Source organism: Saccopteryx bilineata, chromosome 2 (genome assembly GCF_036850765.1).
Source record: "Saccopteryx bilineata isolate mSacBil1 chromosome 2, mSacBil1_pri_phased_curated, whole genome shotgun sequence".
In the NCBI taxonomy this organism is placed as follows: Eukaryota; Metazoa; Chordata; class Mammalia; order Chiroptera; family Emballonuridae; genus Saccopteryx; species Saccopteryx bilineata.
Window position 1 is genome coordinate 154,874,652 of NC_089491.1, and position 26,501 is coordinate 154,901,152.

At 43.0% G+C, this 26,501-nt stretch overlaps 1 protein-coding gene and 1 pseudogene across 3 annotated transcripts in view; one reads left to right on the forward strand and one right to left on the reverse strand.

Moving 5' to 3' along the window:
* CACNA1C (calcium voltage-gated channel subunit alpha1 C) overlaps positions 1-26,501 on the reverse strand; it is a 786,403-nt gene that overhangs the window by 626,533 nt on the left and 133,369 nt on the right. The gene's annotated exons all lie outside the window — the stretch shown is intronic.
* Positions 24,417-25,929, forward strand: LOC136323742 (L-lactate dehydrogenase A chain-like; annotated as a pseudogene).

The following is a 26,501-nucleotide window of genomic DNA, read 5'->3' on the forward strand; positions in this document are numbered from 1 at the left end:
TCAACATCACTAGTCATCAAAGAAATGCATATCTAAATTACAATGAGATACCTGGGATGACTACTGTCAAAAAAAAAGAAAGAAAATAACAAGCATTGATGAGGATGTGGAGAAACTGAAACCCTTAGGAACTGTTGATGAGGATGTAAAATGGCGACTACTATGGAAAACAGTATGGGGGTTCCTGAAACAATTAAAAATAGAGTTACCATATGATACAGCAATTCCATTTCTGTGTAATCCCCCCAAAATTGAAAGTGGGGTCTGGAGGAGATCCTTGTAAACTCATGTTCATAGCAGAGTCACAAGAACCAGGAGATGGAAGCAACCCAGATGTCCAACAGTAGATGAATGGATAGCAAAACGTGGTAGACACATATAATGGAGTATTATTCAGCCTTAAAGAAGGAAGAAAACCCTGTCATGCACAATGTGAATGAATCTTGAGGACATTATATGCTCAGTGAAATAAGCCAGCCACAAAACAATAAATATTCTACGATTCCATTATATGAGGTATCTCAAGCAGTCAAATTCATAGAACAAAGTGGAAGAGTGATTACCAGGAGCTAAAGAAAGGGCAAAAAGGGGAGTTGTCTAATGGACACAGAGTTTCCATTTTCCAAGATGAAAAAGTTCTGGAGATCGATTTCACAACAATCTGAATATACTTAACATTACGGAACTGTTCACTTAAAAGTGGTGATGATGGTAAATCTTATGTTATGTGTTTGTTTGTTTACCACAATAAAAGAAAGGAAGAAAATTATGAAAAATCTCAGAGCGTACAAGCCCAACTGGGGCCCCAAGGACTTTCACAGCATGGCACGTATGACAGTTACTATTGCCAGTGCCTTCACTCCCGCACTCACCCCAATCTGCTTTATTTATGGGTTTGTCTCCCCAGGAGATCATGAGCTCACTAAGGACAGGAGTCAAGTCTAATTACTCCAAGTACCTCATACAGACCCAGCATGGTACTTTATATACAAGAGGTGCTCTATGAACATTTGTTGAATTTAATTTTTCAAAAGAGTATGGCCTTTACCTACTGCAAATTAACCCTATTCTTCCAAAGTGGTGCCTATTCTACCACCCCTCCACGATTTACCCCGGGGTCAGGAGCATCAGGCCCAGCACAAAGGGGACAGGGAGGGGTAGACTGGGGCAATGAAAGGGGCCAGACTGTGTTAATCAAAGCATAGTTATTCTCTCTATGTGCAGAGACTATGACTTTTCGATCCTCTGTCCCAGCCTTCTGCATGTGGCAAGAAACAAGTGAAACCACTCGAGAACACAGACTCACAGGTAAAGGCAGAATGATTCACCTGGGATAGAAACAGCTTGGATTTGGTAAGACTGTGAAGTACAAAGTCTCAGGGCCCCACAGACCCTACCAGAAGTAATAACATGGGTATAGAAGCCCTCACCTATCCAAATGAGCATCTACTTGATTCATTAAATAATATCAACCAAGGGCAAGCTCCTAGATCTGTCTCATGCAGTTGGAGCCCTCTGACATTCCCTGGTAGAGTGATTGCATACAATACCACTTCAACTAAACTGGTCACTGCAAGTTTACTGTGTGTTTCTGGTCATCCACTGACATAAGTCAAGTCAGCATGGGGACAGTGAAAAGATCTTTCTCCTCTTATCAGTCAGCACAAGGTCAGTCCTGAGGCCCCTGAAATGTATGAAAGGGGCCCTTTTCAGCAAGTAACAGAGGAGAAAAAGAGACAGGGGTACCTTTCTGAAAATCTGGCTTAAAAATAACTAGTACTTTCTGGCCTGACCTGTGGTGGCGCAGTGGATAAAGCGTCGACCTGGAAATGCTGAGGTCGCCGGTTCAAAAACCTGAGCTTGTCTGGTCAAGGCACATATGGGAGTTGATGCTTCCAGCTCCTCCCCACCTTCTCTCTCTGTCTCTCTCTCCTCTCTCTCTCCCTCTCTGTCTCTCTCTCTTCCTTTCTCTCTCCTCTCTAAAATGAATAAATAAAATAAAATTAAAAATTAAAAAAAAATCCTCAAGGGTTGTAACAATTACAACTTTGTTTAAAAAAAATAAATAAATAACTAGTACTTTCAGAACATTTACTATGGACCAAATCCTGTTCTCACAATTTTACATACATTGGTTTACTAAATCCTCTCACCATTCCCGTGAGGTACACATTATTATTATGTCCACTTCACAGACGAGAAGACTGAGACACAGAGAAACTAACTAACGTGTGTGAAGCCACCAGTTCAAACCAAGCAGGCTGGCGGCAGAGCATGTGCTTTCACCGGGGCACTCCACACCTCTACAGTTAGGGCCCTGGCCTGAAGGTGTTGGCTCCCAGCTTCCTTCCCAACAAAGCATACCATTTCAGGCCTCACTAGGAGAGGCACACAAGTTTATGGAGCTATTTCTAAAAATGGTATTTTCAAAAACGGCACATCTCAAGGCAAGACCCAAAGAGCCAAGATGCAGAGAAAGGCACCTAACAAAACTATAATCATATAGGCTGATTACTTATGTATTCTAAAGCATCTTAGAAACATGACTTACTTCTCAACCTAACCTCCTGAAAATTCACCCCATCCCCTCTCCCCTTAATGGATCATCGGACCATCCAAAGACTGGAGAAGTGACCTGCCCAGGCGGCTGACCTACAAAGCGAGGGGGTGATAAATTAAGTAATGGAATTCAGGCATCATAGCTCTTGAGACCTCACAAGACAATACCCCTTCCATTTACGAAATCACTGGGAAATATTACCCAGAGACAAATACTTTAAGTATAAGCACCTCTGAAAAGAGGTATGAGCCAAAAGCCTAAAACCCAGCCTCTTTTATATTCTCTCTCTCCCTCTTTTTCTCCCTCTTTTTTTTTTAGAAGCACAGAACAGGAAAAGATTCAGAGCTTGCTCTCCCAACTCCTGCCACCCAGAAGGTCACTTCTAAGAGACCTGGGACAGGCTCACCAGCTTACAGGATTTTCTAGGAAAGTACATGACTTAACCTCTCCAAGGAGCCCACCCCCAGATACCAAAATTCTGGAATGCATGAATTCTTTCTTCATTTCTTACGTAAATATCCTACACTAAAATGTGAGGTATTTTCTTCTTCAGCATAATAAAAGAATATCTGCTCTAGCACCATCACTTTTAAAACCATTGTTAAGCCAATTTTTTACATATAGTATATATATATAAAGGTCGGCTCTTCCCTTCAGGCTTATCCCCCCCCCTTCAAGAGACACAGCCCCAGCCTGACCGGGCAGTGGCACAGTGGATAGAGCGTCGGACTGGGATGCCGAAGACCCAGGTTCGAGACCCCAAGATCACCAGCTTGAGCGAGGGCTCATCTGGTTTGAGCAAAAGCTCACCAGCTTGCGCCCAAGGTCGCTGGCTCCAGCAAGGGGTTACTCGGTCTGCTGAAGGCCCGTGGTCAAGGCACATATGAGAAGGCAATCAATGAACAATTAAGGTGTTGCAATGCGCAACGAAAAACTAATGATTGATGCTTCTCATCTCTCCATTCCTATCTGTCTGTCCCTGTCTATCCCTCTCTCTGACTCTGTCTCTGTAAAAAAAAAAAAAGAGACACAGCCCTGGGTCTGTCAGCTTCCTAACGCTGTATCCTCCGATGCCTTACTATTTATGGCTCTCACTGCAACTCTTTGCATTCTCTAACTAGAAATAGAGTTTCAACCCATACCCAGTACTGCTCATAGGAAGGACTTCAAATCACTGGACATACTGAAACACTTCTCCTGTCATGCTGGTACTTGGACTAAGGTGGGCTCCCATCCAAGAAACAGATACGTGACGACACGCAGATACCAAGGATGAGATAATCCAGTCCCAGATGTGCAAGCAAGGCAAGGGAGATTGCTAGCGAAATGGAGAGACGAGGCGTCTGGACCAGCCCAAAGCAAGCAAAGTAGAGTTAGGTAACGGGTGATCAGAGGGCTTGAGCAAGGAGCAAAAACCCAAGTTGGGAGATGAAAAACCAAAGGTCTCAGAGCCCAGAAAAAAAGCCTGGAGGAGAACAGCTCTGGAATCGAACCTGGTCTACACAGGGTCAGAACCTAAGACTGAGTGCAACCGTGGACACTGCTAATGCTCACAACTACCTGCTCCCTCTTTCCTTCTCGGGTCACAGCCAGCCCACATTTTCCAGGCACCCTGGCTGTTGGACATGGTCTTATGACCAAGCTCTGGTCAATGAAACGTGAACAGTGACTGGTCCTACAGGCAGTTCTGGCCGGGAGCACCTTCCACACGGCGTCTCTGCCTTCACGTCTGGGATCCTCCTTCTCTCCCCAGACGTCGCTGCATGCAGAGAACTCCAAAGACCTAAACAGGGCACAGCACACGATAAAAAGGAATGCAGATCCCCGAATCCCCTGGGGAAGGCCCGTTGACAAGGCTGAAAAATAAACTTTAACTGCGACAAGCCAGTGACAGTTGGGGGCTGCATGTCATGGCTGGTGGTCTTCCCTGACTAATTACAGGGGGAGAGAAACAAGCATGTAACTAAGCAGTAAAAAGGGAGTTTAATCAGCCTAGAATGGATGAGAAATCAGATGATTTGAAACACCTATGGAGAAAAATAACCTAATCAATGTCAAAGTGCCTCTTTTACTTTTTAAATAGGATTACAAGGCCAGAGAATCAAAGGGGTGCCACAGATCCAGAATTATAAAGCATGGCTGAACAGAGAAAATAACAGTCACTCAGTCCAGATAAACCTGGAAATGATTTGTCAAGCCATCCATCCACCCATCTGTCCAGCACTGAGTGCCTGTTAGATTCCAGGCCCTGTGCTAGGGACTGCGGTTACAGGAGCAAAGAGAATACAGAACTATAAGGCCCTCGGCCACGTGGAAGATGTAGACAAGCTGCTACTCTACATGTGACAAGGTACCCAGTGGGTATGCCTAGCGTGTCATGGCAGCACAGAAGAGAGACTCCCAACTCAGCCTGAAGCTGACAGGGAAAAGTCCCAGAGCAGAGCATGCTTGCTCTAGTTCTGAAAAAGGAGAGTGGAAGTCAGTTGATGGGGAAGGGTGAAAGGCATCCTGCTAATGGGAGCAGTGCGTGAAAAGTACAAGTGAGTGCACTGCACTCAGGCAGCAGCACCGTGCTGGGAGAAGGGAGCAATAAGAGATTAAGTCAGTAAGACAGGTACAGACCAGACCAGGAAGGGCCAGCCACCAGGTACAGGCAACACGGAGCCAGAGAAGGGCTCAGAGATATGATGCTGTAACATGACTTGTGCCTTTGCTTTCTGGTGACACAGTAGAGAATGAACTAAAAGGACTGAGACTGGGAATACAGACTCTAGTCAAGAGGCTCTTATATTTGTATAAGTGAGACGGTTCAGAATCTGAGGGGTGGATGATGAAATATTAAGGCTTGAGAACCTCTAAGACCAGCTGACGAAATTAGCTGTGGAGTGGGGAAAAACAAAGACACTGAGAATGGCTCCCAGGCATCTGGCTTAGCCAGTGTGGTCTCTGAAAGACAAACAGGGTTTAGGGGGCAGAATTGATTTTGAAACACTTGAAACATTCTGGAGATATCCAGTAGAAAATTAAAACCATGAACTTGAGACAGATATGTGAACTGAAAAAGCCCATTTGAACGTCATAACCATACCAATGATGGGTTTAATAATGGGCATGGGTGACACTGCCTATAAAGAAAGATAAGTGGAAGAGTCACAAACAGAATGCACATCACTGGTGTAGATAATGTACTCAGGTGGCTCTGTAGTTGCTGATACAGAGATGCATGGATGATTGCTTCACGCATAGGTGCACTGATTCTATGCACAGATGCTTCGAGCATTGACTCAAAGATGTATTTAAACTTGGAAGGTCTTTACTGATGTGACCGGGGCTCTGTCTTTGGCTCCAGCTTTTTAAACACTGAATTAAAAATTTAGATGAACACAAATTTGCCAAATGTGTTGCTGACACAAATCTGGGAGGAATAGTTAGGAAGTTGGAAGGTTGAATCAGGATTCAAATGACCTCAATATGCTGAAACTATGATCCAAACTGACAAGATGAAATATAGTAGGTATGAATCTAAAGTACTGCACTTAGATGAAAAACTATCACTGCCTAAACACAGGGTAGGAGGAACCCTGGCTTAGCAACAATTTATATGACAAAAACCCCTAAGGATTTAGTAGATTGCATCTCAGTGAGTCAACAGTACAGCACAGCTGCCAAAAGGCAAATATAATCTTTATCTCCTTAATCTGCATTCGGAGCCCTAAGGAGGGATGGAGCAGGGTGAGCACTCAACACAAGTCAGCCCACAGCTGAAGCCAGTGTCCCTCTGGGCCACAGCCTCCAAGAGGGACACTGGCAGAGTGGAAGGTGACCAGAAGCCAGGGCAACGAGTGAAGAATGAAGCCAGAGGAGAACTGGGTAAAGAAAGGGGACAAGCACTCTGGAAAACACATTTGAAAGGAACAGGTGGCTTGCTTCAAACGTCTGGAAGACTAAATAATATGGAGCCAAAAAATCCTTTTTCTTATTCTTTTTTTGCTCCAGATGGAAGAAGTAAGATGAATGGACAGAAGTTACAGGATGTCAGAGTTCAACTTTATCTTATTTCAAAAGATAAAGGCTATTATAAACTGGATGGAATGGCTGCTCTGTGAAGTCAGTGAGCCCCCTCCCCTAGGATGACCCAAGTAGAAACTAAATGACCACCTGTTAGGGATGCTAAAGTGACTTCCACATTGGATGGGAGGTTGGGCTGGACCAGTGATTCCTAAGCTTTTGGATTTCAATGACCAGTAACACCTCTTTTTAATTTATTATGTGAGAAATTTTTCAAAAATCAACTACCATCTACTATCATCATTTTACAAAATATAAGACATTTAACACCAAAGAGCAGGGCAGACATATTTTCAGCATAAAGGATAATCCTTTACACAGTGTGAGCAAACTTGGATTTACAACTGTGAGTACATGAAACAGAGTTTATTCTTTGTATTACTACTTATTAATTAATCATTGACTTATTTTATATATGAACAACAGTAAGCCTACTTTTTGCCCCACCCTGTAAATAAACTTAACTTTCTAAATACACACACACACAAACACCTTATATTTCTAACTTCATGAGCACCAGAGAAAACATTAATCATGATTCCATTTATCTTGTTAACTTGTCTTCCCAGTGCATGGCATTTAGTAGGCACTCAATGAATATTTGCTCAATGAATGACTGAATGAATGTATGCATCTAATATATAAAGCCCTGGCTTCCACATTGAATCCAATAGCTTCTCTAACTCATCATCAGTCAATATTTATTGACAGCTCTTGCTGTTCTTGGCACTGAAACATGGTACAGCAAGGACCATTAATTCCTGGAGTCCACCCTCCAAGCACTGAGACTAATAATGCCTTATATTTGTGGTGTATTTTAAGGTTTACAAAGCATTTTCTCATGTTATCATCTACTCCATTCTCTTCACCCAAGTCTCTTTACAACATGGAGGTTAATACCCTGAATTCACAGCTGAAGAAACTGAGGATCAAGGCCACATTGGACATGGGGGAGTCAGAACAGAAGCTCATTAACTCCAACTGCAAGGTGGATGCTGTTCCCATCGGCTTCCAGATGTCTCCCTGAGGAGAACCTAGTCCTCTGGCCACCCTGGCAAAATGGGAATGCTTGGTCTTAGGAACAAAACCACAGGACATAGGCCTCAACAACACAGGCAGCCCTGATGAAGAGTCAGGGCCTCTTTGGGGGAAAAGCAGAGAGATTAGAGGGGCCCACAGCTACCAGCAGCAGCAAACCAAGAGCTTTTGTCTGTCTTTAAAATACCATCTGTATGCCAGGTCTGAAAACACCGGCAGTGCAAACCCCTCAGGTAGATTTGATATCAGGTCTACCCAAATGCACCAAAAAGAAAAGGAAGATAGGGAGAGAAAGAGGCAAAGAAGGAAGAAAGGAGGGAGGGAGGGAGGGAAGGAGGGAGGGAGGGAGAGAAGGAGGGAGAGAGGGAGAGAAGAACAAAAAGAAAACCCTTAAAAGGATGATGACATTGTGTAAGAAGCCAGTAATGGGAACCTAAATACACTCAGAGCAGTCCCTTTATTCTATATGCAAACCAAGTCATGTGGGATCACCTAACTGTTTAGCCTGACAGCAATGGACAACTCAGGAAACCAAACAGTACAGTCCATGGCTAGGCACGCTGAAGAGGCAAACAAGAGCAAACTGTCTCACAGACTTAACCAATTAATGATATCTATCTATATCTATATATTATATATATTATGTTATTTAATACCTATATCTAAATGTAGATGTAGATATATACAGATATAGATGACATAGATATATATCTAGATATATAGATGTAGATATATAGATATAGATATAGATATAGATATAGATGATATAGATACAGAGGGAGAAGGAGAGAAATTGATTCTCTCAAGTGTGACTAGAACAGGTTCCAGTGTAGCTTAGCAACCCCAGGTGATGATTTTCTCACTGGTAATTTGTTGGTTGAAGAAATCCAGAGTCTAGGATCCACAGTCCAGAATGCTATGAGGCATCTCAGCAGGGCAGGGTCAAGGTCCTGAAGCAGCAGTAGTGGGCATCCTGAACAGATGGTACAGGCAGGTGTGTGCAGGAGAGAGGGCACGTGCTCTGAACACTGTGGTCATTACTGCATCTCCTAGCAACACAGTGCCAGCAATGCTGTCTGAGAACCCCACAGAAACAGAAAGACAGGCTTGTGAAATCAAAACAAAGATCAAGAGATTGTTCATCTGTGTGACACATGGTACAGACACAGCCAGGGTGTAAAGTCCGAATGGGATATGTCATACAGGAGACCAAAGGATGTACGAGAGGCATCTGTCTACAGGAAATCGCTTACCCAGAGACATAAATAATGAGGGGAGAGTACCACAGAGAAGCGGGGACTGCAAGGTTAGACAGATTGGAGGCAAAACAGTGGTTTTATCACTTTTCTAATATTGTGACATGGGCAAATTGCTGACTGAATTTTAACCTCAGCTTGGTTTGGCTCACATTTCCTGAACACATACTACTGCCATGTATTTTTGTGAGTGATAGTAGTACAAAGGTTAATATGTGCCCTGTTCTCTTACCTCTCAAAATGGGAACATGACCTTTTTAATAAGATGGCTGTAAGATTAAATGAAATAACGTAAATGAAATATCTTGGCATACAATAACAATTTAGTATACGTTGGTTGTTACTCTAATAATGATAATGATGGGTGTCCAAAGGTCAATGTCTGGCTATTGCTTTTTTCTTTTAAACTAGGAAATACTTTAAATAATAGTTTATTATTCCTGTGAAAAATACCAGGACCTTAAAATGCACAAAACGCTGATTTTTGTACCTACCGCCATCCATCACTAATCTTCTATGTTATTGTTGTTTAATATTTAAAGCCTCTTTATTTTCATATCATCCTAAATCTTAGGGAAGGAAAGAAGGGGGGAGGAAAGGAGGGAAGGAGGGAAGGAGGAAAGAGGGGAGGGAGGGAGGGAGGGAGGGAGGGAGGGAGGGAGGGAGGGAGGGAGGGAGGGAAGGAGGGAAGGAGGGAAGGAGGGAAGGAAGGAGGGAAGGAAGGCAGGCTTATTATATATGTCATCTTTCAGCAAGGATTGCTTTAGAGGCAAGTGCTCTCAGTCTTTGTTTAGTGAAAAATGTCTTCTCATCTTAACTCTTGCATGACAATCTATCTTTCGTATAGAATTCTAATTTGATATTCACTGAGCGCTTTGAAGATATTATTTCTTTGTCTTCTGGCCTCTACTGTGGTTGATGAGGTCTGCTGTTTGTAGACGGATAATCTGTCATTTCTCTCTGCTTGCTTTTAAGGCCTTCCCATTTTCTTTGACATTTGACATTTCAGCAGTTTTCTACATTGAGTGTCTGGATGCAGATACATTTTTAATTACCCTACCCAAAACTCAATGCATTGCCTCCATCTATAAATCAGTGTTTCTTAAACGTCGGGATATTCTTGGCATACCTTCTAAAGCAGCGCCTACTCGCCATTACCTCCCCCATCTCCTAGGACTCCATTTACACACACACTGAAACTTTTCATTCTGTCCTTCCATTCTTTCAACAGCTCTTTTGTAGATTCAATATTTTTATCTCTCTGTGCTAAATTCTGGGCAATTTCCTCAGGTCTAACTTCAAATCACAGATTTTATCTTCTACTATTTCTAACCAGATATTTCACCCATTTGTTAAGTTCTTTATTAATGACTGTTTTTCAGTTCTAGAGCTATTAGACTGTTTTTTCAAGTCTGCTTTTTCAGAGAGGACTATTCTTTTATTATGCTATTTCTTCTTTTATCTCTTTTGACTTTTTAAACAAACTATTTCATAGTCTCCTCAAATTGTCCTGTTACTTTAGTTCTTGGGGCACTAATTCTTATGCTGTTTTATTTGTGGGCCTTTCTTCATGGAGGTTTATTTTGTTAAGGGATTTATAACTTTTATTGTTAGCTCTTCTTCAGCCAGGATGGTTTGTTTCATGAAAGTGTTGAGGACCCTGAACTGCAGAACTGTGCTTCAGCATTGTTTGGGTTTATTTCATAGGGGTCATAAGCATATTGATTCTCCTCCATCTGGCTTGTTTTACTGTGGTAAAAAATGCACCCATGATACCATCCTACCCACTGTTAAGCATGCACGACCGCAGGGTGAACTAGATGCACGCTGCTGTAGAGCAGATCTCTACGACTCTCTTCACCTGCATTACTGAGACTCTGTGCTGACTGAACAACAACGTCCCTATCCTCCGCCCCCAGCCCCTGGCAGCCACCTTTCTACCTTCCACCTTTGTGACTAGGTGTCTCACAGAAGTAGAATCATGCAGTGTCTCTTCATATCTAGCTTCTTTCACTTAGTATAATGTCCTCAAGGTTCATTCATGTTGTAATATATGACAGTATTTCTACCTTTTTCAGGCTGAATAACATTCCATTATTGTATGTGTCTCAGTCAGCTCCAGCTGCCATAACAAAATTCAATAGACTAGAGGTGACTTAAACAGAAGAAATTTACTTCCTCACAACTCTGGAGGCTACAAATCCAAGATCAAGGTGCCAGCCTGATTGGTTTCTGGCAAGAGCTCTCTTCCTGGCTTAGAGATGTCCTCACACAGCTCTGCTATCTTTTCTTACAAGGGCACTGATTCCATCATGGGAGCTCCACCATCACGATCTCATCTAAACCACATCATCTCCCAAGGGCCCATCTGCAGATACCAGCACCAGGGTTTCAATATACAAATTGGGGGATGGGGGGGACACAATTTAGTTTTTAATGTCAATTTTTTTATTCTAAAGTTTCCATTAAAGGCAAGTAACATAAATTCAGACTCCACACCTGTGAGTGGTACGGGCGTGCAGTCCCTCTTTCTCACAGGCGGTCCAGTAAGCCCCAGGACAGACAGTGAGTTTCCTTATTGTCTTCCAGCAGTACACACGTGGCTTTCCCATCTCCCTTTCTTGAACAGGAAGCTCTTTAAAGTTCGGGGTTTTATGCATGTGCTCCACACCAGCTTCCCCAAACCTTATGAGGCCATAAATCTCATCCTCCACCCCCACACCCTCTACCCTATTATCTAGATCCAAACTTCTATAGGTCACCATGGCATTGGCTATTTTGATCCTATTCTCTCGTTTATGCAGTTAAAATACACATATCTATGACACAGGACTGCTTTGAGACTTAAATCACAAAGTTCATGTGAAGTTTCTGATATAAGGACTGCACACACTAGAGAGTCGATGAATCATGGCTATTTTTATTTCTAAACCTCAACTCATCCCACTCTAACCAAATCCACTCCCTTCCTCTTAAAAAAAGTAATAAAAATTTAAAAACAGTAATATATAACATTATGTACCTTAGATTACCCATACATAAATATCTCCTTTCTCTTGAAAAAGGTATAAGTGAAATAAAAGAGATATCTACTGTTAATTGCAAAGCCTGAACCTCACTATCACTTTTATATACAATATACCCCCATATAAAACACTTGCTTAGAAGGTTGGCTAATGTTCACATTTAAACAAAATGTGCAAAACTTTCACCAACCTAACATGCACACACACATACAGCTATTAATTCTATTAATTGTACCTAAATTAAATTTCTCAATTGATCATAAAAGATACACATCCCAAATTAAAGTCCATTCACCCCTCAAGTGGGCAGCATGTTTGTATTGTACTGAACACTGGTCAGGCTTAATGCTCAGCACTGAACTCCAGTTAGTTCACACAACAGAAACCAAGTTCAGAGTCTGTTCCAGATCATCACAGGTTGTCTTGCCCCAGCGAGCACTTCTGTCGCTCTCCTGAATTCCAGAGGCGGTTGGGTTAGTACACACTCCATTTTTCTATGTCGCTTTCAGTGAAAAGTGTATTGTAGCGCACAAGCCTGTGTCCTTCAGACACAGCAGCAGCATGTACCAAGGACAGGTGTCCTGGGACTTCCTAACAGATATCCCACATGAGAAGTTCTATTATAGAGAGCAGGAGTTTGTTTTCATTGAATCATCTTATAGAAATCAGCAATGGTCCCAATGCCAGTGTGTGTGGTTGACTTCAAAATAAAAGGGAATCAAACTTGGAAGAAAAACCAGAGGCAAATAAATTTATGACTGCAAAATATGTGGTGCTAGAACTGTAATCTCTGTTGCCCTTTCCTACCCCTTGGAAAAGTGTTTTGCCTGACCTGTGGTGGTGCAGTGGGTAAAAGCATCGACCTGGAATGCTGAGGTCACCAGTTCAAATCCCCAGGCTTGCCTGGTCAAGGTACATATGGGAGTTGATGCTTTCTGCTCCTCCCCCCTTCTCTCTCTTCTCTCTCTAAAAAAATGAATAAATAAAATCTAAAAAAGCCTGACCAGGCGGTGGCGCAGTGGATAGAGCGTCGGACTGGGATGCGGAGGACCCAGGTTCGAGACCCAAGGTTGCCAACTTGTGCGCAGGCTCATCTGGTTAGAGCAAAAACTCACCACCTTGGACCCAAGGTCGCTGGCTCGAGCAAGGGGTTACTCGGTCTGCTGTAGCTCCACGGTCAAGGCACATATGAGAAAGCATTCAATGAACAACTAAAAGGGTCGCAATGCGCAATGCAAAACTAATGATTGATGCTTCTCATCTCTCTGTTCCTGTCGTCTGTCCTGTCTATCCCTCTCACTGACTCTCTCTCTGTCTCTGTAAATAAATAAATAAATAAATAAATAAATAAATAATCTTTAAAAAAAAAAATCTAAAAAAACCCAAAAACTTATAGAAAATTGTTTTGCCTGTTGAATTAAAAATATAATGGAAGGCTCAGAGGTAAAACCATGCTGCTGAGTAATATGGCCCAGTGGTGTTCCATTCTATGGATGTTCCACAATGTTTCTTCATTTCCAACAGAAGGACACTTTGGGTGTTTTCCACTTTGGGGCTGTTATAAATCAGGCTACTGCATATTTTCTTGTATAGGTCCTTACATAGACATACATATTTTCTTTTTCTTGAGTAGACGCTATATAAAAACAGAAGAATAAGTTTCTAGCTGATCCCTTAAAGCAGTGGTCCCCAACCTTTTTTGGGCCATAGACCAATTTAATGTCAGAAAATATTTTCACGGACCGGCCTTTAGGGTGGGACAGATAAATGTATCACGTGACCGAGACAAGTGTCAAGAGTGAGTCTTAGACGGATGTAACAGAGGGAATCTGGCCATTTTAAAAATAAAACATCATTCAGACTTAAATATAAATAAAACGGAAATAATGTAAGTTATTTATTCTTTCTCTGCAGACCAGTCCGTGGGCCAAGGGTTGGGGACCACTGCCTTAAAGGAAGGATTGGCAAACTTTCACCCTAACCCAAATTTAGCCTGCTACTCATGTCAGCTACGTACTACGTGATTTCACTGATCACTTATTCATTCTGGAAAAGGCAAAACATATAAAGAGCGGAAATCAGATCAGTGGTTGCCAAAGACTCTGAATGGAGGAGGGACTACTGAATAAATGAGGTATGAAAGAACTTTACAAATGATTTATATCCTGACTATTGTGTTACATGACTGTATTTAAATAACAGGTGAACCTCATTATACACATACACACACACACACACACACACAGTGGAGGGAAAGAAGGAACGCAGGCAGGGAGGGAGGGAGGGGAGGGCAGGGGACCGGAGGGGAGAAGGAAAAGCAATTTATCCCCAGAAGCAGAATCCACATGAGCCATGCAGTTTCTGAATAGATGTGTGCACACTACTCTACTTATTGTATCCTCTTGGAACACAATTAAAGCAAGAACATTAAATATGTGTAATATCCAAAGTAAAAACGGCCTCTCTTGACACTGCTCTGCAACTTTCTGCCCTAAATGAGACAGTGAATCAGAAAGTTACATCTGCGGGTGGGTTGGGGGAGAGAAAATACAGTCCCGTGACATGTGAGCGTGTGTGTGGGGGGAGACTAAAACTAAGACAAGCCTGTGATGATGATGTTTTTCTTAAGTCAAGAAAAGCAGACCCAGGCTAGTCTTGTTTTACTGCAGTGCAGACAGTGACAATTCCAAACTGATAAAGACGACCTTAAAATAGGCCCTATATATCAGGCTGCCCCGTTTCCCTGGGAAAGAGCCATTGTGTCAACAACTGGATGTCAATCCAAGCATTTTCTTACTGATCCACCTCCCTGACTTTTATCTCTTGAGCATGCAGATAAATACATATGACAGTCCCTAGAGATTATTTCTAAATATACCAACCCCTGTTTATACCAAAATGGGTTTCCTGCCAGGCACAAGCCCTGGCACATGGACTCCCCACAGAAACCTGGAGCAGAGCACAAACCAAGACTCTGGGACCCTGGTTCTCACTGATCTAAATCTGAGGTCGGGACCAGGCCACCATGCGGACACCACTTTCACGACAGCACATATTCCTACCCTGAACTCTCCTGCCGCCAGAGGAGGTCTAAGCAGATTCACGGGCTTATTCGGCCAGCATATGGGCTGATACTTAGGCTACCAAGAAAAAAATCTCAAAAGTCCAACAACAAACCATCCAAATTAGAAGAGAAACAATACAATCATGGAAGCAAGGCTTTTTAAGAATAAGGGCTCAGAAAACAGGCTAAGTTCAAAGTCCAGTTCTACCGTTTATTAGCTGTGTGGTCTTAGACAAATTAAGCTCTTTGAACCTCAGTTTTCTTTTCTGTAATATGGGGTTAATAGTAGTTCCTATCTCATGAATTGGAGGTGAGGATTAAATGAGTTAATATATGTGATATACTTAGCAAAATGCCCCCTGGGAGCAATAGCAAGGGCAGAGAGAGTCTGCCCGCACCCATTGAGCACAAACACGCCAGGAGGAAGGGCCCGATACAAAGGACCCCTCACCACGCCTTGAAATCATCAAAATGCCTGATTGTAAAAACAAATCCAAATGTAGGTCTGGGCTAGAAAAAGCCAGGGTGAGAAGATGTTGGCTGTCATGACACTAAACTGTTTATAACCCAAGGAATGCATTAAGACGCTCACACTCAGAGGGCTGATTTATGTTAAGTAAATGGCCACGTCCCTTAGATGTCTCCACTTGAGCTCTCTTCACAGCCTGGCCATTTAAATGCATGCTGATCTGGGTCTCCACTTGGGTGTTGGCAGGTTGAAAGGCACTTTCAAAGCCAACAAACTCCAGAAAGCCAAATATGGCCAAGCTCAGACCCCTCTGGTGAACCTGAGGAAGGCCCCCGTGGGTGCCAAAGGACGGTGTAGGGGTGACTCAGACAGCATCCGCTAACAACTTCAGGGGACAAGTGACTATGAGTTATTATCATTTCCAAACAAAACTTTCCATCCTATAAACCCCAAAGTATGCTATTGAAGCAGTGGGGTCTAATTCATCAGCCTGCTGCTGAAAGGCAACCTCTTAAGAGGAGCAAAAATGACATTTTAAGTCACTGTGCCAACACAGTTCCCTGACCCTGAGAGAATATATCAACAATAATCAATTGGATGAAAATTTCCTGGAGACTCCAGAGGAGTCACAGAAAGTTCGATGTTTTATTGAGTTGCACACCTGAACCTGTACCCCAATAAATTCAATTAATATATATATATCAACCAAAAAAAATGGAGGAAGGCTAGGGACCAGGGCCAATCCCTCACTTGCTCATAACAAACTTTGGCAACTGAGAGCACCTTGAGCATCAGTTTCCTCAGTCGTGCACTAAAAACAAACCTCTCTCAGGGATCATATGAAAATAAAATGAGATGATAATGTAGTGTGAAACGTACTGAAATGTATTGAAAACTATTTAGAAAGACAGTGTAATGAAACTATAAAGTACTATCTAGTGATTCCTTCAGGAAGCTTAAACCAAAAAAATTTTAAGTGCTTGGATGTACCACCTTTAAAAATATGTCTATAACTTACCAACCTGAATAAAAAGAGAAAATCAGAATTTATAAAATAGTTAAGTTTTTCTTTTTTGTGTCTACATTATACCAAACATATTTTATCTTTTTAAAAATTTCTTGAGTTTTATAGAGAGAATAAAGGAAAGAGAAAGAGAGAGAGAAACGTTGATTTGTTGTTCCACCCACTCGGCCACTCATTGGTTGATTCTTATATGTGCCCTGACCAGGGATCGAACCCGCAACCTTGGTGTATTGGGATGACGCTCTAACCAACTGAGCTATCCAGGCCAGGGCTCCAGACACATCTTTTTTTCTTTTTAATTTTTTTTTTTTTTGTATTTTTCTGAAGTTGGAAACAGGGAGGCAGTCAGACAGACTCCCGCATGTGCCCAACCAGGATCCACCCAGCATGCCCACCAGGGGGCGATGCTCTGCCCATCTGGGGCATTGCTCTGTTGCAACCAGAGCCATTCTAGCGCCTGAGGCAGAGGCCACAGAGCCATCCTCAGTGCCCGGGCCCACTTTGCTCCAATGGAGCCTTGGCTGCGGGAGGGGAAGAGAGAGACAGAGAGGAAGGAGAGGGGGAGGGGTGGAGAAGCAGATGGGTGCTTCTCCTGTGTGCCCTGGCCGGGAATCGAACCCGGGACTCCTGCATGCCAGGCCAACGCTCTATTAATTTTTATTTAGAAAATTAAATTTAACAGGGTGACATTGATCAGTAAGAGTACAGAGTAAACACATACTTCAATTGGCTTTCTTTTCATTAAATTGGCTGTTTGACAGACTGATTGAATCAGCTGGTTGTACAGAAGACAGCTTAAGCATCTGACCAGAAATGGCCAAAATAGTAGGCGTGCTACATGCCCTACCTCCACCCTAAGTCTGTGGCAGACACTGCTAACCAACAACTGCTCTCTTCCCCCTGAGCTTAGGCAACAACAGTGCAGAATCCTTTCAACACACAGCACTCCAGGCAGCCATAACCAGTCCTGAATCAGCACAGGACCTGAAACCTATTTGTCATCTTAGATGTGTGGTCCCTGAGAAAGAAGACACCTACCAAGACAGGCTCTTGGTGGCTAACTGGGCTCAAATTTAAAAACAGAGCCTAGCAACCATTCTAAACAGGGGCCTCTCACACAAACCACACTTCAGAGAGAAGCCTGCACTAAACTGACAACTGCCACCCACACAGAACTGCTTGTCCACACTGTGTTCCCACCATCTGAGCCAGCCCTACCGAAGGAGTTCCTGAAATTGTATTTCAACCAATAAGACTGAGGTGTTCCCAGCCAAATCAGAGCTGCACAGCAGCGTCTTCATCAACTAAGCAGAGAGGCTCCAGCATGATCAATCAGAAGTGTCTTTTGGACCAATCAAAATGCAAGGATTTGGAGTCCTCGTTTGCATAAGAACCAACCAATCAAGGACCAAAGATGGCACGTTCTGTCTATATAAGTCAGTTTCTCTCTGGCTCCAGGAGCACATTTTCCCTTTTGACCAAAAATTAAAGGTGGTGCTTTCCAATCTGGAGCTGGAGAGGTGCCTCAAAGCATTTCTTTTGCACAGCCATGCTGCTTCATACTTTAGCTGCAACACTATTGAGGTGTTCACAGCCATGCTGTATCACAATTGCACTGTTTGCACTAAATCAAGATTTCTTCTTCACCATGCCCTAAATTGGGGATCCCTGTTGGCACTGAATAGGTGCCAACGACCATCAGTTAACAGATATATGTTTTGCCTAATTTAATCTGAAGCCACGAGCTTAGGAAAATCATCCATAGAATTGTTTTCATTTCATTAATTCCTCCTGAACTTACTTGACGATGACTGGAACTCCTGGAAAACAGACCGAGTCTTTCACTTCACAATTAGACGAAAGACTGAACAAGAACATACTTGAGAGAGGAGATAAACTGAATTTATACAAAAATGTAAATATATAGTTGATTCTAGGCTCCTCCGGAACAGGGTCCAGGTAGCCCTCCTCCTCCTGGAGGAAGCCTTGTCCCCCCACTCACTCAGTGTTAAGTGGGCCTCTAGAGACAGGTCATGTGGCATGGCCCATGACTGCCAGGGTGAGCAGGGACATGCTGCATGGCTCTGTCGGGGATCTGAGCCTTTTATGTGGGGATATGTCTTCACAGAGGAAAGGAGGGATGAAGGCAAAGAGTCACAGATCCCAGAGCAGGGATCCCCAAACTTTTTACACAGGGGGCCAGTTCACTGTCCCTCAGACCGTTGGAGGGCCGGACTATAAAAAAAAACTATGAACAAATCCCTACACACACTGCACATATCTTATTTTAAAGTAAAAAAAAAAAAGGGAACAAATACAATATTTAAAATAAAGAACAAGTAAATTTAAATCAACAAACTGACCAGTATTTCAATGGGAACTATGGGCCTGCTTTTGGCTAATGAGATGGTCAATGTCCGGTTCCATATTTGTCACTGCTAGCCGTAACAGGTGATATGACGCGCTTCCTGAGCCGTGATGTGTGCATCCCACGTCACCGGAAGTAGTACTGTACGTGAGCCATGCTGCGCTTTGTGGCGCCGCCACATACAGTACTCCCGGAGCACAGGATGAGGATGGATTCTGTGCTCCTCTCACTGACCACCAATGAAAGAGGTGCCCCTATCGGAGGTGCAGCGGGGGCCGGATAAATGGCCTCAGGGGGCCGCATGTGGCCCGCGGGCCGTAGTTTGGGGACCCCTGTCCCAGAGGGTGACGTAAGAAAGCACCACTGCAATGGGAAGGGTACGGAAAGGGGAGGTGACAATCAGAGATACACCTCAGTGACACAGAGATAGCAATTCAAACCCACATCATCTTTCAAACTATGTTTGACCCCCTTATCCCAAAGGCTGCTTAAATCCTGGACTAGGTTTCATTTTAAAAACTTGGTCCTTATGTCACTTAGATAATGACCTCCAGGTCCATGCATGCTATCGCAAAAAGTAAGCTTTCCTTCTTTTGTACAGCTGCTTGAAACCTATATTGTTTGGCAAACCATGTCATCCCAATAAATTAAAAAATAATAAATTAATTTTAAAAATGAATAATATAATTAAAAATTAAATAAAACTTGGTATTTGGGCGATCAGGGTATCAGCTCCTTATAAAACTGAGCAAGACTTCCAGAGTCTGGAGGATTCATTCACTTCTCAAGCAAGTATGGTTATAATGTGTAGTGTACCATGTTACCATGACTGAGAAATTCGAATGCAGCTCTGCTAAAGGCTCCATTGTAAGCTCGAGGAGGGCAGATGCCTGCCTGTTTTATCTGACAATGTATCTAGCAGTTTCTGTCTGATACCTAGTACTTGATTCTAGCTGTCAAAAAAATGGGTTCAGGCCTGACCTGTGGTGGCACAGTGGATAAAGCGTCGACCTGGAAATGCTGAGGTTGCCGGTTCGAAACCCTGGGCTTGCCTGGTCAAGGCACATATGGGAGTTGATGCTTCCAGCTCCTCCCCCCTTCTCTCTCTCTCTCTCTCCTCTCTCTCTCTCCTCTCTAAAATGAATAAATAAAATAAAATAAAAATTAAAAAAAAAAATGGGTTCATGTTTGGTTATGCCCTTTGCCAAATGGCTATTACAGCGCCAAACTGACAGTCAGCATTCACTTAGCACTGATTGATTGATGATTGGTTGTCCAGTCTTTGGTCCCCTAAGTGAAGAAAGCAGAATGAGTCTACCTGATGGACCTGGGATAGACCGAATATACATAATCCACCGAACAGATACTTAATGGACCAAATATGCTTTAATGAATATCTAATCTATACTTCTAAAGCCTAATGATGTCAAAAAGAATAATAATGGACTAACATTCTAAAAATTTTAAATACTCTAAATGAGTAAATCACTAAGGGCAAACTGAAAACCATTAGGTGCCACAATTGGGAAGTGATAGTTAAAGGAGGTAAAGTATTGGATATCATCTTGTCACATTAGTTTCTGAGTTTCCCCTTATACACATAGATTTACTAAAAGACCAGTTCAAAAGAGAATGCTTTAACAAACCAGACAGAGGTATATTTATAATAATCTCATCCTCATAAATGTATCAATACTTGTAAAGCATGCCCACATCCATGACCTTACGTGTCCTCATAACATTCTTGTGTTGGAAATTAAAGAAGTATTAGTGGTCTGTACAGCACAGATGTAAATTCCAAGTTCTGGCAACAGAGCAGGCCACGCTTAGACCACCAAGAAATTGGGACTTCATCCTTTTTTAGGATGCAGAGAAATGCTGAACAATATGAGCTGAGCACAACAGAAAGGAAACGCCTCAGTCTCAGGAAGGAAGAGGAAACTTAAAGCTGAGTAATGTGCTGAAGTACTAACAGCTGTGACGGCTCTGGGAGACATGGGGCTGTTTGGAGGCCCACAGACCAGGGCAGGAATTCTAACCTCTAAACAAAACAGGAGACAGAACTAGGAGACCCCACAAAGCCAAATAGAGTTGAACTGAGGCCCTGGCATAAAGCTGAGAACCTGGAACAATTGAACCTCAGTAAAAAATGGAGTCTAAAACCTCTGCCCACCTGGCTAAGGAGGGTCACCAGATGCTGACTGGGACTTGTCTTATCTCAGAATTCTAGCTGAAGCCCCAAACCTGAGAACAATCAGTGAGCAACAGCCCTCAGACAACAGAGGCACTGGACAGCAGGACTGTTGGCCTAACTGGTCCTTGACCCCTCCCTCCACCACCCCATCTGCCTATATAAGAGGACAAGACACACGGCATGCTGAAGGTGGTAAGGGTGGGCCAAGGCACAGCATGCTTTCCCCAACCTCCACCCAAACCTAGTGAAATGGGCACCAGCAGAAGCATCTCTAGAGACCGGGGTGGAATAAACAGAAACCAGCCTCTCGTATCCAGCCTGATGCCCACCCTAGAGCACAGAGCAGAGCACTATTCTTGGGAAAGCACTGACCCATGTTGCTTAGAGTTTGGAGGGTGCACACAAGCCGCGGTTCCCATCTGGAAAATTCTCTAGTAGACTTGGCGCAGCTGTGCTGACAGGACAAGGAGAAAAGGCTACAATGGAAGACAGCCTGCAACTCCAACTTTCAACTAAGTACAGCAGCCTCTATTGGACTGAGCTCATGACAGGTGCCGTGACAGGAGTCAAGCCACTGCCGAAGTATTCCAGGCAGGAGGGCCACCTCGGCAGAGAGAGGCCCTGCCATTCACCAGAGGTGTGGCAGAGACCCCATTCGCCCACATCAAGGAACTGTGCCGTATAAAAGACCCCACGGTTTCCTAGAAACCACAAAGGTGGCCTAAGAAAGAGGTGGCACTGGGATTGCTGCATGGTAGAGAGAATGCCGACCAGGCAATGTCAGGCAAAGCAGCACAAAGGACACAGACTGTAACCCTGGTTCCTCTAAGTCTCTCTCCTCTGCCCTAATCCTAGAAGACCAGATGTAGGGGAGGAGTGGAAAAACAAAAAGAAAAAACATAGGTCATGATCCCCTTTCCCCAGGTAAATCTGAAAACCATGGGTAAGGCCTGATGTAGTCTATGGACTTTTAATATTTGCAAAGTGAGTCTGAATTATAGAAATGAGAATTTTCTAATAACTGGACGTGAGTGGGAAGCTCAGATAGGCCTGAGATGACGTGAAAAAGAAAAGGAAGGGGGAGCCAGCAGAGCAGATCTGAATGCAGCAACGGCAGAAAAATAAAAGCGTCTCCTGTCTGCATGAGTCAGCCCACTCTACACACACATTCCACTTGTCTCCGGCGGAGATTCTGGGCATGACATTTCTTTCTCCTGAAATATTAAAGCACCGGGGGATTGTGGACACTCCAAGAAATTTATTTTAATATTAAAAATTCTTTCTAATGGCCTGTGAAGCCACTAAGATTGCCCACTGGGGGCAATTTCAACACCTCCAAAATTCAGGGTGCCTAGAACTTAATGGGGAAAATTTTTCACAAATATGGGCTCTAATGCTCAAAAATTGTATATGTCACCGAAGAAATTAATCTACTATCAGTGAAAGCCAGCAGAGACAAGAAACAGGATAACAATTCCTCGAGAGCTAAAAAAATATATAAATATTATATATATAAGGTCTACCAGAAAGTTCTGTCCGTTTCTATCACAAGTTTCGACACGTAAGCAACATGTTTATTTGGCACATGTGTGCCTCTCTATTTTTATCACTTAATGTATACATACTGACGTAGTAAATTAACTAAAACAAAGTTGATTCACGTTAGTCTTATGTGTGAAGCAATAGTGTACGCATGGCTACTGATAAAGTTCATTTACACCACTGTAATTTTTACGAATTTCAACAAGGAAGAAATGCTACAGAAGCATGTCTGTCACATCCACCATATTCCCCGAACTTAGCACCCTCCGACTATCACTTGTTTTTGTCCTTACAAAATTTTTTGAAGGGCAAAAAATTCCAAAGTGAAGAAGATATCAAACAAGCACTGGTTCAATTTTTCGCATCAAAAGATAAAACATTTTTCAAAAATGGAATATACAAATTGCCCTCACGCTGGCAAGAAATCATTAATAATAATGGCAATTATATTATTTAATAAAGTTTATTGACGGTAAGAAAAAGTTGTGTTTTGTTTTATTCCCGAAACGGACAGAACTTCCTGGTAGACCTTATACATGTGTTTGAAATGATTAACACTAAAAGATGGAATAGAAACCATGAAGGAAAAAATTAAGACTATGGAAAAAAAAATATTTTGAAAAAGAACAAAATATAACTTTTAGAAATAATGCAGTCATTGAAAATAAAAAGCATTTAAAGATTAAACAGCAGATTAGATACAAATGAAGAAAAGTGCTAGTAAATAGCAACTTAAAACTGAAGAAATTACCCAAAATGTAGCAAAGAGGGAGAATAAAATACAGGGTACAAAAGAACATTTAAGAGAACGGGTAAAATGAGAAAAATCAACACATAGTTTAATAGAGTTCCAGCCTGACCAGTGGTGGCACAGTGGGTAGAGCTTCAACCTGACATGGAGGTCCCAGGCTCAAAACTCCAAGCTTACCAGCTTGAGCACGAGCTCCTTCAGCTTGAGTGCATGTTCACCAGCTTGAGCACGGGGTCACCAGCTTGAGCAGGGGGTCACCAGCTTGAGTGTGGGATCATCAAAATGATCCCATGGTTGCTGGCTTGAACCCAAAGGTCACTGGCTTGAAGCCCAAGATCACTGGCTTGAGCAAGGGGTCACTGGCTTGGCAGAAACCCCTGGTCAAGGCACATATGAGAAAGCAATCAATGAACAACTAAAGTGCCACAAATACAGATTGCTACTTCTCATCTCTCTCCCTACCTGTCTTTCTCTCTCACTCTCTCGCTAAAAAAATAAATAAATAAATCAAATAAAAAATTGAGTTCCAGATGGATAAAATAGAAAGACTGGAGGAGAGACAATATTTTTAAATGACTGAGAATTTTCCAGAACTGGTGAACAATGAATCCTTAGATTGAAGTATCTCATCAAGTCTCAAGATTTTTTTTAATCTATGTATTAACACAACATTATAAAAATACACAAAGAGAATATCTTTTTAAATGCCAGAATATTGATTTGGACTTACAAAAGATTTCTTATCAGCAACAGTAGAGTCCAGATAATGGGATATCTTCAAATTACTGACGGAAGATATTTCCTAGCACAGAATTTTGTAAACCATCACTGAAAAGTGAGGACCAAAACTAACTTTTTTTTCAAACAAAGTCTGAGGAAAGTTATCATGATAGACCATGGCTGAAAGAAAGACAAAATACATGTTTCAGTATTTAGGGAAAGGAAAACAGAAGGAGTGGACCAGAGCAGCTGCCACCAGGTCTGGAGCCAATGCCACATGTCACTTATGCTCACCCACCATTTACTCCCAATTCCTTCTGGTTCTTAGTCCAGTATATGGCAACTTTCAAGGACCAGCCAATAGTGCATCTTCTTAAGGAAGAACAAAACTCCCCAAACAAGATGGCAGTCATTAGGTGGGTGCTGTTGGCATGGCCTGTGCCATCAGTATCCTAATGAAGAAATCAGCAGATGAACTTGTTCTTGTGGCTGTCATGGAAGACAAGCTGAAGGGGAATGATGGATCTCCAACATTGTCTACCTTCTCTAAAGAACCCCAAAACTGGCCCTGGCCGGTTGGCTCAGTGGTAGAGCATCGGCCTGGCGTGCAGAAGTCCCGGGTTTGATTCCCGGCCAGGGCACACAGGAGAAGCGCCCATCTGCTTCTCCACCCCTCCCCCTCTCCTTCCTCTCTGTCTCACTCTTCCCCTCCCGCAGCCAAGGCTCCATTGGAGCAAAGATGGCCCGGGTGCTGGGGATGGCTCCATGGCCTCTGCCTCAGGCGCTCTGAACAGAGCGACGCCCAGGATGGGCAGAGCATCGCCCCCGGTGGGCATGCAGGGTGGATCCTGGCCGGGCGCATGTGGGAGTCTGTCTGACTGCCTCCCCGTTTCCAGCTTCGGAAAAATAAAAATATATATATATATAAATAAATAAAATAAAAGAACCCCAAAACTTGTCCCTGGCAAAGAGTATAATGTGACTTCAGTCTCCAATCTGGTCATTATCACAGTTGAGACACATCCACGAGAAGGAAAAAGCCGTTGTAACTTGGTCCAGTATAATGTAAACCCTTTTTGTTGTTCTTCTTCTTACAGTTTATTACAGGAAGAGGACATAGATTAAAAACAGCTAAGGGAAGAAGCTCATGAAGTGTCTAGTCCTCTCCCTGGGCAGCAAAAACAGCGTGAACATCTTCAAATCCATCATTCTGAACATTGTGAAATACAGCCCCAACTGCAGATGCTTATTGTGTCCAATCCAGTGGAGATAAATCTTGACCTATGTGGCTTGGAAGATAAGAAGCTTTCCCGAAAGACCATCGTATTGGAAGAGGTTGCCCTCTGGATTCAGCTTGTTTCTGTTACCTAATAGGGGAAAGGCTGGGAGTTCACCTACTAAGCCAGCGGTTCTCAACCTGCGGGTCGCGAGTGACCCCTGTGTTTTGGTCGTTGGACCCCCGCCGGGGTCGCGACCCGCAGGTTGAGAACCGCTGCTAAGCTGTCACGGGTGGGTCCTTGGGGAGCAGGGAGACTCTAGTGTGCCTGTACGGAGTGCTGGTGTCTCCCAGAAGAAGCTGCACCCTGACGTGGGCAGTGACATAGACAAGAACCTGTGGAAAGAAGTTCACAAACAGGGAGTTGATGGTTCTCACAAGGTGATCAAGCTGAAAGCCTACACATCCACCATGATTAAGGGTCTCTATGAAATAAGAGAAGACCTCTTCCTTAGCGTTCCCCGCATCTTGGGACAGAATGAGATCTCAGATGCTGGGAAGGAGACTGACACCAGAGGGAGAGGCCATTTGCAGATACACTTTGGGGGATCCAAAAAAGAGCTGCAGTTTTAAAGTCTTCCAATGTCATACCACTTCACAGTCTAGGCTACAAAAGGGTTTGAATTGGAGATTGTGCATTTTGTCCTTTTTTATTTGATCTATGACTAAAGCAGTAATAAATACAGCCCAGGAAAAACATCAACTTCCTAAAGATAGAAATAGTAATGGTTCATAAAACCCTGCAGCTATATCCTGATGCTAGATGGTAGCTGTCTTGTCGGAAACTGGTCAGTGGGAAAGAGTTCCGCCTCCTTAAAGGCCCCGCTCCCAGTGCTGCACACACCACAGCGGCCCTTCAAACTAGATGTGTGCTCACTGTATGTTACAGAACTTGGGGTTCCTTTAACCAAAATGCCTAGTCCAACTTTTTTCCTCCAATCACATACTGGGATCCAATGTATAAATTTAATGTTGCATCTCTTGTGTATAACTGTTCTAAAGGATCTTATTTTGTGTACTGTATGTATCAGAATAACGTACATTGCCATACTCTGTGAAAAAGAAAAGTCTACATATAAACATATAAATATTGCAGCCAATTATCCAAGTGTCATAACAATTAAAATACCAAATAAACCTTAAAA